Source organism: Physeter macrocephalus, chromosome 12 (genome assembly GCF_002837175.3).
Source record: "Physeter macrocephalus isolate SW-GA chromosome 12, ASM283717v5, whole genome shotgun sequence".
Classification (NCBI taxonomy): domain Eukaryota; kingdom Metazoa; phylum Chordata; class Mammalia; order Artiodactyla; family Physeteridae; genus Physeter; species Physeter macrocephalus.
The window spans coordinates 59,830,818-59,850,402 of NC_041225.1; the positions used below are offsets into that span (position 1 = coordinate 59,830,818).

A 19,585-nucleotide genomic window follows, 5' to 3' on the forward strand; every position below is an offset into this window, starting at 1 on the left:
GGCTCATTGAGACAAGGTTCCTTGCCTAGAAGCAGGCAGCAGAGGTAGGAGCTCTGCTCCCTCATTCCCCAGCCCAGGCCCAGCCCTCGGTGCCTTTCCTGACCTGCCATCTCCGAGACCCCTTCTCTCTGTCTGAGCTCCGACCTGCTCCCCTAGTCTTCAGGACTCTTTATTTTCCGGTACAATCCATTAGAACGCCGGCCCCAGGAACCCCCAGCATTTATAAACAGAGCCTGCAAGTGGTGGACCCTGGATTATATTGGGTGAAGAAAAGAGCCCTGTTTTCCTAACTAGACTTCAAGTTCTAAGCAGCAGAATGCACCTGCTTGGCTTCTGTCCCCGGCACAGGGCCGGGCACACTGGGGGGGGGGCTCCTCTCCCACCCACTGGACACTCCTCACCGTCCCACCCCTGCCTCCAGCTGCTCGTTTTAAAAACCCCAGACTAGCACCCATGATCTTCACCCCTGCTGCCGGAACTCACTTTTGCCATGATTGTTAATATGCCTTTTTCCTTTTTCTCTCTGAATCAACATTAGCTTTGCTAGCTCCCTTCCCTCCGCCTGATAAGGATGGGGTAACGGCATCTGTATGAACTTGGGGTGTGCTTTTGTTGCCTTGTCAGAACAGCAGCTCCTATCTGGCCGGTGATGGGCTGGGAGCCAGCCCCCAACAATGGAGGCCTTGTGAGCCGGCCTTGGGGGGCGGGTTGCTGGGAGCCTGCAGTTCAGCACACACACAACCCTTCCGGGTGCCACCTTCCTATCTCCGGCCACCGAGCCCTTGCCAATGTTGGAGCTGTAACCCAACCCCTGTAATTGCATGTCCCGATAGAGCATTGCTGGGCTTGGGCCACCGCTCAGCAGTGAGTTAGGGTGCTGGGGGCAGTCACCATAGACTGTGGGTGCTCCTGATTGGGGGAGCCTCTGGCTGGGTGTTCCCCACTCTCCTCCCAGGGGTCTTGGGCTGACTGAGAAAACCACAGCACAAGGCAGGAGGTCTCAGCTTCCCACACCTTGGAATCCGTGTGTTGGGAGACCCCCCCCACACACACACACCCTGACCCATTCAAAAAGAATGGTTTCTCTTTTCTCTGCAAACTTCCCACCCCCAGCCTACCTCCTGCTGTTCCTAGCTGCCCCTTTCTCTGGAATTCTCCACCCCTCTCATTCTGCTTGCCCTTCTTTTTTTTTTTAACATCTTTATTGGAGTATAATTGCTTTACAATGGTGTGTTAGTTTCTGCTGTATAACAAAGTGAATCAGCTATACATATACATATATCCCCATATCTCCTCCCTCTTGCATCTCCCTCCCACCCTCCCTGTCCCAAACTAGATAGCTAGTGGGAAGCAGCTGCATAGCACAGGGAGATCAGCTCGGCCGGCCGCTTTGTGCCCTTCTTATCTTTGGCTTTCTCCTGCTGTTTTTCTTAGGCTCTCCTCCTCCTTAGGCCCAGCCTCTCTTCCCATCTTCCTCCTTCTCCCTGGGTCTTCTCCCATAGAGGGAGCTCAGATGGCAGCTCTGTGGTCCCCAACCCACCCCAGGATTCTGACATCTTTGGAAAATCTAAGGTGCCTTGGGGGAAGCAGTTGGCTCCAAGACCCCCTCCCACTCGTACCAAGAACATCATCCTGGCTTCACCGGGCCCCCAGGGCTGTGTGCTCCAACCAGTGCCTGGGATGAGGGGGACTATGGGATTGGCAAAAACTCTGTCCTCCCAGAACTTCCAGTTTGGGGGAGGAAATGGGTACTGAACAAGTCTTCAGGTGCCAAGTGCTGTAATGAGTGACAGTGAATTCTAATCTGGGACTTCTCCAGTGGAAAAATAAGAATTGGATACTTTGCACTGGTGCCCATTTGTTCCAGGTACATCCCTAGTCACCATGTTATATTCAGTCTCATGTGCAGGTTTCAGGAGGAAACCATGCCTCTGGTTGCCAGGTAACAACCAGCAACAAGACAGAGTGAGCATACAGAGACAGGGAAACCCATCAGAATAGCACAAGATGAGGTGATGGAGGCTGCGCAACATATTGGCGATGGAGAAAATGGACGATGGGACTGATTGAAGAGCATCTGAGTGGTAGAATCTGTAAGTGAACGTTGGGATGTGGGGTGAAGAGGGAAGGAGGTATAAAGATGGCTCCCAGTTATCTTGCCTAAGCAGCTAGGTAGATGGAGGGGCCATTTACCATATGGGAAGAGTGGAGACAGCACATATTTGGGGCTGGGAGGGGAACCAAGAGCTCAGCTGTAGACATGTTAAGTTTGAGATGCCCAGCTATAACAGCATCAGCATCCCTTCCCTCCTTTTTAACAATAGAAGCCCACTGCCTATCCCCCCGCCCCAGCAAGTGTTTCTGGTTGGGCTATCACGTACACGGCCTCACTTCCCCAAGCACGCCGAAGGGCATGACTCAGGCTGGCCCATCAGAGCACTCACCCACCTGGACACAAAGGTTGGTCCTTGGGTGAGCACACGTGGGGGACACTGAAGAAGAGAGGATTGCACTCTTCTCTGAGTTTGTGAGCTGTAAGGAAATGTAGGGCTGGCACTGTCAGTGGCATCATTCAGCCAGAGAATGAAACCAACACAGAGGAAAGACAGAGCAGGAAATGGAGAGAGACAGCTCTGGTAACATCATCTGAACCTCTGGGTCCATCCATGCCTGAAGGTAGATCCTCTCTTTGATCCAATACATGACCTCATAAAATCTTTTTTTCCCCTAGGAGCTAGTTTGAATACTTTTGCAGGTGGCTGAAAGAGACAATCCAATGAGACTAACACGGCATCCAAGAGATGTCAGGTGAACCTTCTGGAGCAAAGACAGATGCAGAAATGGAGGAAGCCAGGTTCTGACAAATGAGACAGTGGCTAGAGAAGGACACAGAATCAAGGGACACGTGGCAGAGACTCCCAAATGACTCCAAATGACTTCCCTTTTGCTTTCTTTCTCGAGTTTTTACCTTCCAGATAGGTGCAACCATGTGGCTAAGTCTGGTTAAAGGGATGTGAGTGAAAGTACTGTGCGGGCTTTTCCATTTCCCACTGGGTGGGCAAACCTGGTGGTGAGAACCTTGGGAGCTCTCGTGGACTCTGTAGGCTTGGACACCAGTGGACACTGCCTGATGCCCCATCTAAAACCGAGGCCCTCCTTCCCCTAACTGCCAGGAGCACTGTCTGCTCAGAGCTCAGCTGAATCTTTCCCCCGAAACTGCTTTGCCCAAAGTTATGCTTCCTCCCTGGGGGTATCAAAAGGGTGCCCGTATCCAATGACTTGTGGGGTAACAAACCTAGTTCCTTGCTTTAATTGAGACAACTACGAAGGCCACCCCAGCTCCAGAGCTCCTCTGGGATTGGCTGAGTCCTCTGTTGTGACTGCATCACAGCTCAGCTCTGCCCTTTGCCCAGTTTTACCTCCATCACTCCCCCCGCCTTCAGGGTTTGCTCCCCAGTAGAACACCTGGTTGCACATCTGTCTCAGAGTCTGTTTCCTGAGTAATCCAACCGCTGACAGAAGCTGTCTTAGACTGTGTGCTGGAAGCAGCATGTTGAAAGTAGTGAAGTAAAAAGAGACAAGAAACCTGAGTCCTCCAATACCACTAAACCCCCGTATCAGCCCTGAACCATCAAGGTACATGAGAGAAAAACAAACCAAAAAAAAAAAACCCTTCTATTTTGTGTAAGCCAGTGTAGTATGAGGCCTTTGTTACAGTAGTCTAAACCATATTCTCATTAACATAGAATTTGATATCCAGAAGTGGAATGTTGGATGTGGCAAAATTTTAAACATGAGGCGTTGTGCTATTGTCAGACAGTGAGCAGATATGTCAGGTTGGAAAGCTGGTGACCCATGCTATGCAAAACGGTAACGCTCGCTATCTCCTCTGATATCTTGGAAGACAGTTCACATGCCTACTGAGCCTCTAGTTCTAGAGGAAGTGGTTAGAAAAGGTGCAAGTGTTGGCGGGTAGTCTTTTCCCCACATTTAGCAAGGTCCTGGAAGAAAGAAAAACTCAGAAGAGAGACAGTAGTTTGCAAGCAAAGAGGAAAATAAACAGCTCTGTTCATAGAGATTCTTCCTGCCTGTGGCCAGTAAGGTAAGTTGACTAAGAATCCAGCATTTGGAAAGGTGCTGAGAAAGTCAACTGCTTTTGCACCCCAAACTGAGGAAGTGATGTGAAGGAGCCCTGAAGAGGCAGCTTTCCCAGGAGACAAGACTGTGGCCCAAGCCTTTCCCAGTTAGCTCCAGTTAAGAACACCCTGCCAGACAATGGGAGTCAGTTCAACAGCCCAGAGCAGATTCAGGGTGTTGCCTTTCCACCCAGGCCTACTAGGTTAAGTAACCTCATAAACTATTGTAATGTTAAGAGAGGGTAGGATGGGCAGAGTATAGAGGCTGAGAAATAAATAGGCATAAATGTGTCTTCAGGTTTAAGAACGATGTCTGCTTCAGCTTTTTTGGCTGGATTACTTGCTTATGGAACAGATGAGAAACAAATAGACTGTAGTCATACTAATTTTTAAAAAATAGTTTTAGGGACTTCCCTGATGGCGCAGTGGTTAAGAATCCACCTGCCAACGCAGGGGACACAGGTTCGAGCCCTGATCCAGGAAGATCCCACATGCCACGGAGCAACTAAGCCCGTGCGCCTCAACTACTGAGCCTGCGCTGTAGAGCCTGCGAGCCACAACTACTGAGCCCGCATGCCGCAACTACTGAAGCCTGCGTGCCTAGAGCCCGTGCTCCACAACAAGAGAAGCCACCGCAATAAGAAGCCCGTGCACTGCAACAAAGAGTAGCCCCTGCTCACAGTAACTAGAGAAAGCCCGCACGCAGCAACGAAGACCCAATGCAGCCAAAAATAAAATAAATAAAATAAATAAATTTTTTAAAATAGTTTTATTGAGATAAAGTTCACCCTTTAAATTACACAGTTCAGTGGTTTTTAGTGTATTCACAGAGTTGTGCAGCTATCACCATTATCTTCATTCTAGAACACTTTCATCGCCTCCCAAAGAACCCCATACCCTTTAGCAGTCAATGCCCATTACTACCTCCGTGCCCCCAGCCCCTGGCAACCACTAATCTACTTTCTGTCTCTATAGATTTGCCTATTCTGGACATTTCATAGAAATGGAAATCATACAATGTATGATCTCTTGTGTCTGGCTTCTTTTACTTGGCATATAATGTTTTCAAGATTCATCCATGTAGTAGCATGCACCAGTATTTCATTCCTTTTTATGGCTGAATAATATTCCATTGTTAGGGATATATCATATTTTGTTTATCCATTCATCAACTAATAGACTTTTGGTTTTTTTACACTTTTGGTTATTATGAATAATCTTGGTATGAACGTTCATGAACACATTTTTATGTGAACGTATATTTTCAGTTTTTTGGGGTATATACCTAGGAGTGGAATTGCTAGGCCATAGTGTAATCCTGTGTTTAACTTATTCAGGAAATGTCAAACTGTTTTCCAAAGTGGCTGCACCACTTTGCACTCCCACCAGTAATATATGAGGGTTCCAGTTTTTCCACATTCTCTCCAGCACTTACTATCTGCCTTTTTTTTTTTTATAGCCATCCTAGTGGTTGTGGAGCAGTATCTCATTGTGGCTTTTATATGAATTTCTTTGGTGGCTAATGATGTTGCGCTCTTTTCATGTGTTTACTGGTCATTTGTATATCTTCTTTGAAGAAATGTCTATTCAAATTCTGTGCCCATTTTTCAAATTAGGTTATGTGTCTCCTTATTGTTGAGTTACAAGAGTTCTATATATATTCTGAATTCAAATTCTTTATCAGATATAGAATTTGCCAGTATTTTCTTCCATTTTGTGGGTTGTCTTTTAAGTTTCTTGATGGTGTTTTTGGAAGCACAAGGGTTTTTAATTTAGATGAAATCTGATTTATCTATTTTTTCCCTTTTCTCTTGTGCTTTGGGTGTCATACATTAAAAAGTCAATGTTTAATCCAAGATCATGAAGTTTTATAGTTTTCTTTCTTACATTTAGGTCTATAATCAACTTCGAGTTAATTTTTATATGTGGTGTGAAGTAGGGATCTGATTACATTCTTTTGAATAGGGAGATCTAGTTGTCCCAAGACCATTTTTGAAAAAGACTATTTTTTCACCATGTGTCAAAGTCTCCATGTCCAGAGTCTCAATTCTGTTCCATTGACTTATGTGTCTATTCTTATGCCAGTACCACGCTGTGTTGATTAATATAGTTTTGCAGTAAGTTTTGAAATAGGGTAGTGTGAGTCTTCCAACTTTGTTCTTCTTTTTCAAGACTGTCTTGGCTATGCTGGGCCCCTTGCATTTTTATATGAATCTTAAGATACATTTTCAATTTCTGCAAAAAATGCAGCTGGAATTTTAATAGGGATTTCATTGAGTCTGTAGGTCATTTGGGGGAATATTACCATCTTAACAATATTGTGTTCTAATCCATGGACACAGGATGACTTTCCATTTATTTAGTTTCTCTTCAATTTATTTTAATGATGTTTTATAGTTTTCAATGTACAAGCCTTGTTCGATTTATTTCTATTTAATTCTTTTCTATATGATGGTAAATTGAATTATTTTTTGTATTTGACTTTTTAATGTTATGCTAAGTTTTTGAGGGAAAGTCATTGGCAAAATCTACAAGGCTGGCCAGTACAACTCTAGAATTGCTCAACTCCTAAAGCAAGCTGTGAGCTCCCAAACCTGCACCAGCAGGAAACAGGCTGTGAACACTGCACCCTCACCACCCAGAAGGGTATATTCTCCAATGCCCTTTTCAGATGTGGCCCTGGAGGACAACAGGTAGACAAAGAAGTGCTGCCCAGAAGGCAGAGCCAAGAGCCACAGAGAATGTTTTCAGGTCTTCAATACCAAAGAACATTCTCCTCTCTGAGATAGGGAACCTTTGGAATTCCTGCCCAGTGGGATCTGTTAATTGCTATGTTCCTGCTATGTGTTTTCTATTTTTCCCTCTCCAAATGGCAGATTAATTGTGGTTATCCTGTTCTACCTTGTATAGTATATGTGTATGTGTTGCTGGTTGGTAAAGGGGAGCAAATAGATAACTTGGTTTTTAGTTTGTATGTCACCAGACCAACATCTGAACTTCATATAAAGATCTGACAATTGTCAGGAAGGCCTGGGCTCTGAGCTGGTTGCAGTAATGGATGAAACCTAGTGGGTTTGGGCTTGGGAAGGGGGTTAGCATGTTGCATGTGTGAGAAGAGAGCGTGCATTTATTTGGGCGGTCAGAGGTGCAGAGGGTGGTAGAGATCGCCAGCTTTCCCTCAATAGCCATTCTCCTCTTCTTCAATAGTGATGGAATCTTTAAGTGGACACATTGCTGCCCAACGAAAGACCATATTTCTTAAGTGCCTTTGCAACTAGGTGTGTTTTTTGACCAAGTCTGAGGGCAATACCTTGTGATCGGACATGTATGCAACTTCCAGGCCGTGTCCTTCAAAGGAAGTAGCCTTATCTCCTCCTTCCTCTTTTCCCCTTTCCTTCTGGCTGGGAGGTTGAAGTGCTGGCAAGGGCTGGGGCATCCATCTTGGAGAGAAGCTGCAAGTTAAGGATGGCAGAGCAACAGATAGAAGAAGTTACCATATCACCCCTACACTGCCTTCCTAGGCTTTTCATGTGAGAGTCAACTTCTACCTTTGATACAGTCTTTGGGGATTTCTCTGTTACAGCAGCCTAATGTTATCCTAACTAATACAGAAAGTTTATCTGTTTTTTCCTTTTTTTTTCCGGCCGTGCCACATGACTTGCAGGATCTCAGTTCCCTGACTAGGGTTTGAACCCGGGCCACGGCAGTGAAAGAGCCGGATCCTAACCACTGGACCATCAGGGAATTCCCAGTTTATTTGCTTTTAAGATGGGAGAGACTAGAGCATGTTGTGTGCTCGTGGAAATAACCCATTAAGGAGGGAGAGATTGATGAGGAAAGAGGGTGGGGAGATAGCCGAAGGAAAAAAGCCCTTGAGAAGATGAGAAGGAATGGGATTCAGGGAACAAGAGATGGAAGTTTTCTTTCACTGAAGAAACTGGGGTGCTTATTCCATTGTAATGAGGCAGACACGGGGATATCTGTGAATTTAGTGGTGAGAAGACGAGGGAGGTTCAATATAATTGCAAGAGAGTAATGCCATGATAACCCATGGAGTCTTGATTTCACTGGACTCCTCCACACATCCTTTGTGCCCTGACGCACTCATCGTCGATCCACTCGTGCTGTTTTTGTTTTGTTTTGTTTTTCTTCGGTACGCGGGCCTCTCACTGTTGTGGCCTCTCCCGCTGCGGAGCACAGGCTCCGGACGCGCAGGCTCAGCGGCCATGGCTCACGGGCCCAGCCGCTCCGCGGCATGTGGGATCCTCCCGGACCGGGGCACGAACCCGTGTCCCCTGCATCGGCAGGCGGACTCTCAACCACTGCGCCACCAGGGAAGCCCTGTATTTTTAATTAGTTATTTGTAATGATTAAATAGGCTCCTGCAAAACCACCACCCAAACCAAAGCCTTGACAATGACCCACATCTTTCCATATGATTCATCCTTGCCATCCCAGCCCCCTACCTCCCCCGACCCACAGTTACTATCATCCTGAAGTCTGTGTACCACATTCCCTTGATATCCTTTTTATATAGTTTTATTGCATCTACATATATTTCCAAAAATTATGTATTTTATATTAATTGTTTTTAACCTCATTAAAAGGGTATCGTTCTCCATGCAATCTTTGGGGACTTACATTTTTTACCTAATTGTATATGGCTAAGATTTATTCACATTGTTTTACTTTGCTGTGGCTCATTTATTTAACCTGCTTTGTGATAGTCCATTGTGTGAATATCCCACAGTTTATTCATCCACAAACCATGGACTCTAAGCTGGGAGAGGAGAGAAGTGAAGGCAGGAGGGGGCTGATGGACAGAGAGAAAGTGAAGGAATCAGTGGAATGGAGAGTTCTATGAGGCCAGAGAGCTGTGGCAGGGCCACCTGGGCCAGGGAGCAGAAGGGCTTGGAGGCAATGGATGGATGGATGGATAGTGGAAGGTGAGAAGTTCTGATTTCAGAAGTAAGGCTTTGGGTGGCCATAAGGTCTTCAGGGCTAAATGTGGCAATGGATAGCTAAGGCGGGAATTATTGGAGATGTAGGTGATGGAAGCAAGGGACAAGTGCCACCTTTTAACCCTGAGGTGCAGAGAATGTGAGACTAAACATCCTCCACCTGAGAGGGCTGCTGGGAGGTGGTAGCTCAGGGCCAGGAGGAGGAGGACGCATTCCAAGAAGAGGCTGAAGATCTAGGAGAGAGCGCTGCCTGTGGTGCCAGGAGCTCCAGGGCGCATCGTGTGAGAGCAGAGGGAGGGCAGATCGCAGGGGAGGGCGCGCAGGCATATCAGGGCTCAGCCGAGGCAGGCGAGGAAGCCGTGCTGTGGTGGGAGGGGAGGCCAGCCTTGGCTCTCTCTCACCAGCTAGGAGCGCTGCGTGCTGTGGCACGTGCGTGGAAGGGTCATCACTCAGCATCTTGCTTCCATGCCATTGTGTCATCAGCCCTGTTTGTCTCTCGGGGTTGATGTACCTCATGGGAAGGGGAGCCAGGAAGTCAGTACTCTTCCCTCAGATCCATTGCTGGGGTCAGGGGAAACCAGTGCAGAGAACTGCCTTGGTTAGAGAGGTGGGGCTGGAGGTCTTGCCTCCATCTCTAAGGAGATCCAGGGATGCAGCCTAGACACCTGATGTCACCTTCCTGTCGGTTCAGGTTGGCTCTGGGCTAGTCCAACTTGCCCTATGAGAAGTCTTCAGACCCCTGTCTGAGGGTAGAGACACCATCTTGGCTCTTAGGGAGGCCCCTCTGAGGGTGGATGTTCAGAGGGAAAGAAGAAGAGGTGAAGCCAGCCACTTGGGAGCCAAGGACGGCTCTAAGAAAGACGCGGGCCTGCCCACCATTGTTCTTCAACACAATCAGTACAGAAAGAAAGGAAGAGCCCAGCCCAGCCCAGCCTGTGTTTCTGTGGTCTGAGGCAAGTTTTCCTTCTGGATTTCCCACCTAGGATTAACTCAGTTATCCTTCTTAAACCGTGAAAGCTTGGAATGAGGGTCTGGGATCGTTAAACTCAAAGTCCCTGGATTATCTTCTGTGCCTCATCTCCTACACTGACCTCAGATATGACCTAGCCACTGCCTCTCCCCATCCCAGAAACCCAGCCCCTACTCCGCTGGTGCTCTCTCTTCCCTCCCTCAGGACCATGGGCCTCAGAGATCTGAGTAGAAGCCCGGGGTCGGAACACTCCCAGGTGGCAGCAGAAGAGGGAGGGATCAGCAGTTTCTCCTGAGTCCTCCACTGCTTGGCTCTCGGTAACTCTGTGCCCCAAGTTTCCTGCCTCAGAGGCAGATGGGCCATCTGTGTGCTGCCCTTACCCTAAAGACAGGGGCACAGCTAGTATCCCGGGGGCAGGGCCTGGGCTTTATACTTCTCCACGGCTCCAGCGCTCAGAAGTCCCGGTCTGATGAGGGACCATGGCCTCCACTCTATAGGAGCCCTGGGCTGACACAGAGTCTGGTCTAACCCACATACAAAACACTTTGGAACATGCCCAGTGAGATGGAGTCAGGGTGTCGGGAGCAATGAAAATAACTTCTCAGGTTAGAGAGAACAGATCTGCCTCTGGGATGTGTCTGGTCACACTCCCAGCAAACGGTAGGTTGGTTACTAGGAGGACTTTTCTGGATTTGGATGGAGGTATATATACATGGTCAGAGAACAAATTCTGTCCTGGATACAAGAGATGGCATTTTCAGCCCACAGCAGTGGGTACTAAAAGGAGGTCCCAAGATGTATTACTCAGGATATAGACTTGGCTGATGTAACAGAGACCCAAAATAAGAGTGGCTTAAACAAGAGAGATGTCTGTGTAACAGTCCAGGCATAAACAGTTTGGGGCCACAGTGGTATCAGGGACTCAGACTTCTTCTAACTGACTTGTTACTCTGCCGTCTCTGTGGTCTTGTTCTCACCCATAGGATCCAAAGTGGCTCACCATCACATAGGCTTCCAGACCGCACAAAGTGGGGGAAAGAGGACCAGGAGTATGCTTCCCATCTGGAAGTTCTACACCTGGCTTTGCTCACATCCCATTGTCCAGAACTCTTAGCAGCCTGATCATCCTTAGCTGCAAGGGAACCTGGGAAATGTAGTTTTTATACCAGGCAGCCATGTATCCCAGTAAGCACCTTTTGTTCTGTTAGAGAAAAGAGGAAATTGTTATTAGGGGAACAACTAGCAGTTCTGCCTCAAGAGACCCCAAGTACACAGCAAGGAAGTTCTTGTATTGTATGTGTCTGTTCAGTACCTCATTCCCACAGGGTTGGGCAAGTGACTCAGTCTGGGAGAACCACAGTAATGTGTCCCTCTGGCCACGGCAATTGGTCCAGAACTGAGCACATGACTCAAGGCGAGCCAATCAGAGTTCTTCCTCAGGACTTTTCCCTAACCAAGTAGCAGATGGTATAATTTCCTTTCTGGTCATAAATCCTGAACTGACCATGGTCGTTTTCCCTGCCAAGGCAGGGTAAAGCCTGTCTGCAGAAGATAGGATGACACCAGCCTTTGAGAGATGCAGAGAGAAGGGAGTCCCAGCAGGATGAGCTCCATTCTTGCCCTGATTGAACCAGTTAGTCAATGCCCCCTTTTCACCAAGTTGATTCAAGCTGAGTTTTGGCCATTTGCAACCCAGAGTTCTGACTTACACAGTACTGAAAGTGATGTTTTCTCTGGGGTACTTGGGGGTGGGAGGGAGGGGACACAGATGAAATTGAAAACCTGGATGAAAATAAAGTGGGCTCCAGCCAAGGTGCATCTTTCTCCTGCACATTTGCCCTGAGGCGTCTTAAAGTTCTCACACAGCATCTCACTGTAGAGAACGTTCAGTTTCTTTGCATTTTTCCAGTCAGTCCTGTTTCCTGCAAGGCAGCTCTCCTCACAGGCCTGTTGTAGCCGGCCCAGCTGTGAGGAGGGGGCCTGAGGAGGAGCCACCCTCACAAAGGGCTCATTCTCAGCTTTTCTGGGGCTGTTATCAGCCAAACCTAAACTCTGAATCACCTGCATCCGTGGGCAGCCCTGTAGGGGGCGTGGCTTGCTTCCCCCCTGGGCTTCCCTGTGTCAGGACCTGTGAGTGGAGGTGGACTTTCAATAAATGTTCATGGTCTTATGCCCCCTCACGCTCTCAAGGTTCTGTCCAAGACCTTTCTGAGCCCCATCTTCCTCGTCTCTTCACTCACCCCCCGTCCTGGGCCCCCATCTCTCTGGGCACCATCCATCCCCATGCCACCTAGTATACCAGCATAAAGCCCTCAGGGGAGATGGGATGGAAGCTGGAGAAGGAAGGGAATGTGCATGAGCGTTCTCTCTCCAGCTCAGTCAGGAGGAGGATGGAATCTGAGAATGTCCTGTGCTTCCAAACCTGTGACTCCCCCAGTCCCCTGGGACCTCCCGAGTCCCCTCTACCTGCCATGACTGCAACCAAGCTGTCCTGGGCCTGTGGTGTCACCTGGTGGCCAGCCTTGCGACAGTCCAGCTTCCACCTCCTTTTGTCTCTTTTGAGATTGGAAGGATGGGGTCACATATGCACCATAATTTCCCTTGTCTTTCTGTTTTTGTTCTTTGTTTTTTTTACCACAATCAGTTCAGTTCAGCTCATTCTTCCTCAGGCCTTTTTTTTAGCTTGTGGGCTCTTAGTTCCAAGACCAGGGATTGAACCCAGGTCCTCAGCAGTGAGAGCGTGGAATCCTAACCACTGGGCTGCCAGGGAATTCCCCTCAGGGGATCTTTAAAACCCAAGTTACACACCCTTGAATCCACTTCCTTCATCTCCTTTCTCACAACCCGACCCCAGTTACCTCATGAGTTCCTTTCCCCAGATTATTCTTTCGACCCAAACAATCCTGGCTGACTGCATGTCAGGATAGAGCCAGGACTGCCCCGTGTCAAAAAAAAAAAAAAAAAAGGCAGACTGAACGCCAGAAAGATTCATCAGAATGTTGAAGAACAAAAGCTTTCAGCCTCGAAAGCCTTTGAAAACACCTCACAGTTTCCTTGAGAATGTCCCGCCCATCGCCTCGTACTCCTGTTAAGAAACCTGCTTTCCCTCAAGCACCAGCTTTCAAGAAAAAATAAACAATTTTCTACACCCACATTGTTATTTTCCATTTCTACCTACAGGTCTTGAAACAGTAGGGTTTTTCTTTTTTCCCCTGTGTGGGTGTGTGGCAGCCCAGCTTTGTGATGCGTTAAATGAGCATTTATGGCTCAACCTGGAAAACTGAGCCCCATTCATAACGCTGAGTCCTCGATTTTCTCTTGGCTCCTTGTCTGGAACCCCAGTCCACTTCCCAGAAACCAAGTTTTGAAATGTTACTCACTGGCCAGCAGGGACTGCCTGATGGTAGACATTTAAGATAAGGAGATACTTTCCTCCATGGCCAGATAGCAGCTGCCTTTTGTTGTTTTAAACGGGATAATGTACAAGAGCTATCTGACTTCCCAAGAAATGGAAATCTTGATGCCTGCTAGAAGCCTTGAGGCTTGCAGGATGGGCTGGGCCAGTGGGCTAAGGTTGTGGGGAAAGGGTGTGGTGAAGAACTAAGTGATGCTGTAGGACCCAAAGACCAGGCAGAGAGGATTCGAGAAGGGCTAGGCTGAGTGGAGGGGGCTGCAGAGAAGCCTTCGGGCCAAGCACTGGAGAGACAGACCCGACTAACATTTATTAAGCACCTTCCACGTGTCAGGAAGGGCCCAGTGGGGAAGCATGTGGGTCCCCCAGCAGGCTAATCATTTTATGTCCCATCAAACTGGTATTCCTTTACTATCAGTTCAACTTTAATAGAGTGGAACTGATCTCTGCTTGGAGAAAGCGGGGAGTGGGCAGAGGAGGGGACCCCTGCTGCAATACTCCATCTCCTCTGAGCAGTTCAGCTCTGATGCTGAACTTGCATGCTGCAATTAGACACACAAAAACTCTCTGGAGACCTTGCCCCGCCCTCCTTACGGAACAGTTTAGAGACTATCGTTATTCTGGCCTCTTCTTTTGGGGTCCCCCCACCACCCCACTGCAAGTAGCTTATTAAAGCAGAATGTGCAACTGACCCTTAAAAGAGTTCCAGACGTGGTTTTTTCATCTCCTTATATGTCCAGTGATGACTGAGTACCTCATAAAGACGGCACCCTAGCCAGCTGCCTGGCTGGCTCACCCCTTACACCAGCTCTGGTCCTGGGCACTGAGAATGTTCTCACCCTGCCACCTAAGTAACATGATCTCCATTCTACCTGGTGAAGCTGAGGCTGAGGGCAGTTAGGTTAGCGGCCCAAGAGGCCCCTAGCTGGTGAGTAAATCCCACCTCTGGGCTGAGATCTGAATTCAGGTTCATCCATCTTATTCCAAAGCTCAGATCTTCTTCACTTCCTTCCTCTCCCCCAGGAGAAAATGGAAAGAAAAAGCTGTTGAGAGCAGGAGGGTGGTTTCTGTGAAGAAGTACAGGAGGTGGAGGTTTGAACAGGCAGCTGTAACAAGCGGAGTCAGAGACCCTGTGGGTGGCAAGGGGGCTGGGTGCCCAGCAGTGCCACTGCAAGATGGCCCAGGTGGGGTGAGGGGAGTAGGGTGGAGTCAGCTTGGGCTCCTGGAGTGTGGGAGGGTAAAGCCGCCTTGTCCTGGAGAGAGGGGTGTGTGATGCTGCCAGGCCAGGGCCCCTTCCTCTGCACGCAGCCATACTAGCAGTGCCCACTGAAAGGGCACGGTGGGTCTGGAGTCTGGCAAAAAGAGGCTGGGGTCCAAGAGGAATCTTTGCGAGGGAAAGCTCTCCTTCAGCCCTAGATTGGAGGCTGCAGAAAGTCATTTGGACCACGTTGGGGCAGGATGCTGAGGGCCCAGGGGCTGGCTCTGGTTGGGTCCCTTTCTCTCCTCATACCCCTTCCCTCCAAAGCCCCAGGCCAGGCCAGCTCAGCTCCAGGGCCAAGGAGGGCCTGACAGCCTGTTCCTGGCCTCCCCAGCAGAGGGCTCCAGAGCAGAGCTCAGGAGGGTGGGTCGGGGAGGGAATCTCCACCTCCCTCTCTGCAGGGAGGTGTGGGAAGCACTGGACAGTCCTCTCTGCTCACAGATTTCCAGGTGTCCATCTGCACAGGTGCTCTTTACTCGTGCATGGGTGTGTCTGTACGTGTGTGCACCCCTGTGGGTGTGTGCAAGTGTGTACGGTATCTGTGTATGTGGGCATGTCGATGTCTGCCCTGCTGAGGCACAACTGCCTGTTTTTAAGTGTGTTGGGTGCTGTCTGTGCACATGTGTTTGCCCATTTTCTCTTTGCACACGCCAGCACTGCTTGTGTCCCTGTGTATGTTTGTGTGCACGCGGGTGGCTGTGTGACTCGTGCATAGGTGTCTATGCTTGGCCTTGTAAGGAGAGGGGAGAGAAATAAGTGACAGGGGGTGCTGTGGAATCTCAACATTCTCGGGGGCAGGGATGCGGGACCCTCTGTCCCTCTGTACTGTCCCACGTCCACACACACTGACCCTCCCGGGCCACCTCCTGCCCTGGCTCAACACAGCCCCTGGGTTTGTTAGAACCTTGTTTACAGCAGGTGTAGCTGACGTCTAGTTCCCAGGAAACAAGTACTTCCAGAGGGGTGTGTGTGTGTGTGTGTGTGTGTGTGTGTGTGTGTGTGTTCTGGTTCCCTCTTTTGCAGCTTGAAAATGTTGTTCTCCTTGTTGGCAGTGGGGAGCAGAGCCCCAGAGAATGGGGGGAAGGTAGAGGGCTGGAGAAAACAGCAGGCGCGTGGCTGTCTCATCCACGGGGTGAAGGAAGGCAGTGGCTGAGGGGGAAGGTCTTGGCCCAGGAGTCTGGGGTCCTGGATAGGGCCCAGCTCTGCCACCAGCTGGAGGCCCTGGCTGGCGAGAAGCAGCCCCTCCTGGCCCCCTCGTGGTGGTCTGTGCTGGTGCTCAGCCAGGGCCGTTGGGGGAGGACAAGAGGGATACTCCCCTCACCCTGTGTCATGTTGAAAAGACACTTGTCGAAGGGAATGGGGCAGAGCATGACAGCCACCACACGATGGGAAGGTGTACTCGTTTCCTATCGCTGGTGTAACAGATCACCACAAACTTAGTGGTTTAAAACACACAAATTTATTTTACATTACTGGAGGTCAGAAGTCCCAAATCAGCCTCACCAGGTTAAAGTCAAAGTACTGGCAATGCTGTGTTCTTTCTGGAGGCTGTAGGGGAAACTCCATCTCCTTGCCTTTTCCAGATTCTAGAAGCTGCCTGCATTCCTTGCCCTGTGGCCCCTTCCTCCATCATGCTGTCGCATCACCTTTCCATTACTTTGACCTTCTTGCCTCTCTTTTAGGAGGAAGTCTTGTGATCACATTGGACCCTGCCAGATACTCCAGGACAATCTCCTCATCTCAAGATCCTTAACTTGATCACATCAGCCAAGTCCTTTGCCTGTGAGGTAACATATTCATAGGTTCTGGGAATTAGGATGTGGCCATCTTGGGGGCTGGTGCATTATTCTATCTGCTAACTAGGGCAATCATAGATAAGCTGCCAAAAGGGGGTGACATTTTGTTTTCAATTAATTTTTATTGGAGTATAGTTGTTTTACAATGTTGTGTTAGTTTCCGCTGTTCAGCAAAGTGATTCGGCTCTATGTATACATATTTCCCCTCTTTTTTGGATTTCCTTCCCATTTAGGTGAAAAGGGCGGGGGTGACATTTTTTTGTGGGGGGGGAGTGACATTCTTAATCCTCTCGCGGTTTCACTGAAGCATCGAGTGGGACCCTCACTCCTGCCGAGAAGCCATCTGGTCCTGACGTCTTGTCTGGAGGGCTGAGCCCCAGGAACCAGGGTACGCTGGCTGGGTTAAGGGCCTTTCCATTCCGCCTGCCCTCTCAGCAGCCCCTGGCCAGGCACCAGCTATGACCTCAGTTCAGACTGGCCCCTTGGTTCCCTGAGCGACGCCCCCCGCCCCCTCCGCAGCCTGCTCCAGATCCAGTCTCTGGCCTCGTGCACGCCCCCAGAGCACTCCTCACGACTTGGTTCCTTCTCTGTCATGACCCCCACTACCTGCCCCAGAGGCACTCTGGGCTCCAGCCTGCCAGCTCAGGCCCAGCCACCACCCAGCCCTCTCCACATGTGTGAAAACCGCATGCGTGGGCTCTCTCCAGCTCTCCTGAGAAAAGTCCAACTGCAAGACCCGGAGTTGAAGAAGGGGGACGTGCACAATTGGACAGGCCAGTGCTGGGGGTGTCCGATGGGATGATGGGCCTCCAGATGCTTTATAAGGCCGAACTCCCTAGCACAGTCAGCACCACATCTGGAATTAAGCTGGAAATTCCAATTGCTCTCTGCTGCTAAAAAAAAAAAATGTGTCAAATTTTCCCAGAGATTTTGTGGAAATGGGAAGCCCTGCGGGGATCGGGGTAGGGGTGGAGTGCTCACTCCATGGGACCCCAGAGCTTTGGAGAAATCCAGATGTCACAATGTGTCCACAGTCCTTGGCTGATGGCTCCCCCAGCCTCCCTCAGCTGTGCTCCCTGCCCCTTGAAAATTAAAGACGCCTGGAGCAGGAGGGGTGTTTTGCTTCTCCCTAGGACCCACAAGTCCATCCAGGTATGTGCGTGTGAAACTGTGACTCTTTTGATAGGGATTGAGTCATTTTTTCCTGGAGAGAAAAATGTTGACATGGCTTTGGTGGATTGTCTACCCAGAAATTCCCGATGCATGAAGGTGAGCTCTTCCCTTCGCTCTAACACACAGGCACGTGCACACACCTCCCACAGGCCTGTATCTCACCAACTGTGTTGTCTGGGCCCCTTCAGGGCCTCACCTGCACTTCTAGCCCAACCCCAAGCAGTGTGGGACAGGGATTCCATAGAGCTGGGCCTGCGGGTCCAGAAGAGGCTCGACTACTTGCTAGTTCTCTATCTCTAGGCTAGTGGATGAGTTTCTCGTTGCCGCTGTAACAAATCACCACAAGCTGAGTGACTTAAAACAATGCAAATTTATTCTCTTACAGTTCTGGAAGTCAGAAGTCCAAAATCAGCCTCACTGGTGTTGATGCCACAGTTTGGTCATGTGCTGCCCCACCTCCTAAGGTGGTGCCCAGGGCTCACATTATCCTTTCCATGGCAGAGATGCTAAGAGAAACATCTGGATCTGAGTTCCAGCTCTGCCTCTTCTGAGCCATGTGACCTTTTTTTTTTTTTTAGGTGGTACACGGGCCTCTCACTGTTGTGGCCTCTCCCGTTGCAGAGCACAGGCTCTGGACGCGCAGGCTCAGTGGCCATGGCTCACGGGCCCAGCCGCTCTGCGGCATGTGGGATCTTCCCGGACCGGGGCACGAACCCGTGTCCCCTGCATCGGCAGGCGGATTCTCAACCACTGCGCCACCAGGGAAGCCCCATGTGACCTTTTTGAGCTCCCATGTCCTCATCAGCAAAATGGAGGTAATCATTGGCCATACCTTTGTTTTGATGACTAAATAAGATAATGTCCTATTTAACTGAAGTTTGCAATTCTCTGGCACATAGATATGCCTCTGAGCGGTGACTCTAAATATTTTCTCTCAACCGGGACCCCACCATTCCCTCTTCACGCTCTCATTCTAGGGGCTCAAACTTCTGGAACCAGGAAAGCAGTCTGATAAAACCGAATCACACCGATTCCAGCCTCAGCCCTCCTCAAAGAGATTCTCATTCATTAGGTCTGGGATGGGTTCCCAAACTCACTATTTTTATTAATCTTTATTTTTTAATAAACATCCTGGGTGATCCTGATGTTTATCTAGGTTGGGGAGCTACTGGAATAAGTGACGATGGGGTTTTATTTTAATAAAGGCCAACTGGGCTTCCCTGGTGGCTCAGTGGTTGAGAGTCTGCCTGCTAATGCAGGGGACACGGGTTCGAGCCCTGGTCTGGGAAGATACCACATGCCGCGGAGCAACTGGGCCCGTGAGCCACAGCTACTGAGCCTGTGCGTCTGGAGCCTGTGCTCCGCAACAAGAGAGGCTGCAATAGTGAGAGGCCCGCGCACCGCGATGAAGAGTGGCCCCCGCTTGCCACAACTAGAGAAAGCCCTCGCACAGAAACGGAGACCCAACGGGAGGGCGGAATAGGTATGAGGCCCGCGCACCGCGATGAAGAGTGGCCCCTGCTTGCCACAACTAGAGTGGCACAGAAACGGAGACCCAACACAGCCAAAAATAAATTAATTAATTAATTAATTTTTTTTAAAAAGTAACAAATGTTCAAGTACAATTGGTGTCTTTTTTTTTTTTTTTTTTTTTTTTTTGGTTTGCGGGCCTTCCTCTTTTGTGGCCTCTCCCATCACGGAGCACAGGCTCCGGACGCGCAAGCCCAGCGGCCATGGCTCACGGGCCCAGCCGCTCCGCGGCATGTGGGATCTTCCCAGACCGGGGCGCGAACCCGGTTCCCCTGCATCGGCAGGCGGACGCGCAACCACTGCGCCACCAGGGAAGCCCCACAATTGGTGTCTTTAAAAATAAATAAAT

The 19,585-nt window shown here is 49.5% G+C and overlaps 1 long non-coding RNA gene across 2 annotated transcripts in view; it reads left to right on the forward strand.

The window, feature by feature from the left end:
• The window catches only part of LOC102975487 (uncharacterized), a 47,987-nt gene extending 31,468 nt beyond the window's left edge, over positions 1-16,519 (forward strand). For both annotated transcript variants that reach the window (XR_003682404.2, XR_003682406.1), the window contains exon 4: positions 16,420-16,519. This is a non-coding gene — a long non-coding RNA (uncharacterized lncRNA). The remainder of the gene's footprint in view (positions 1-16,419) is intronic.
• The last annotated feature ends 3,066 nt before the right edge of the window (positions 16,520-19,585 follow it).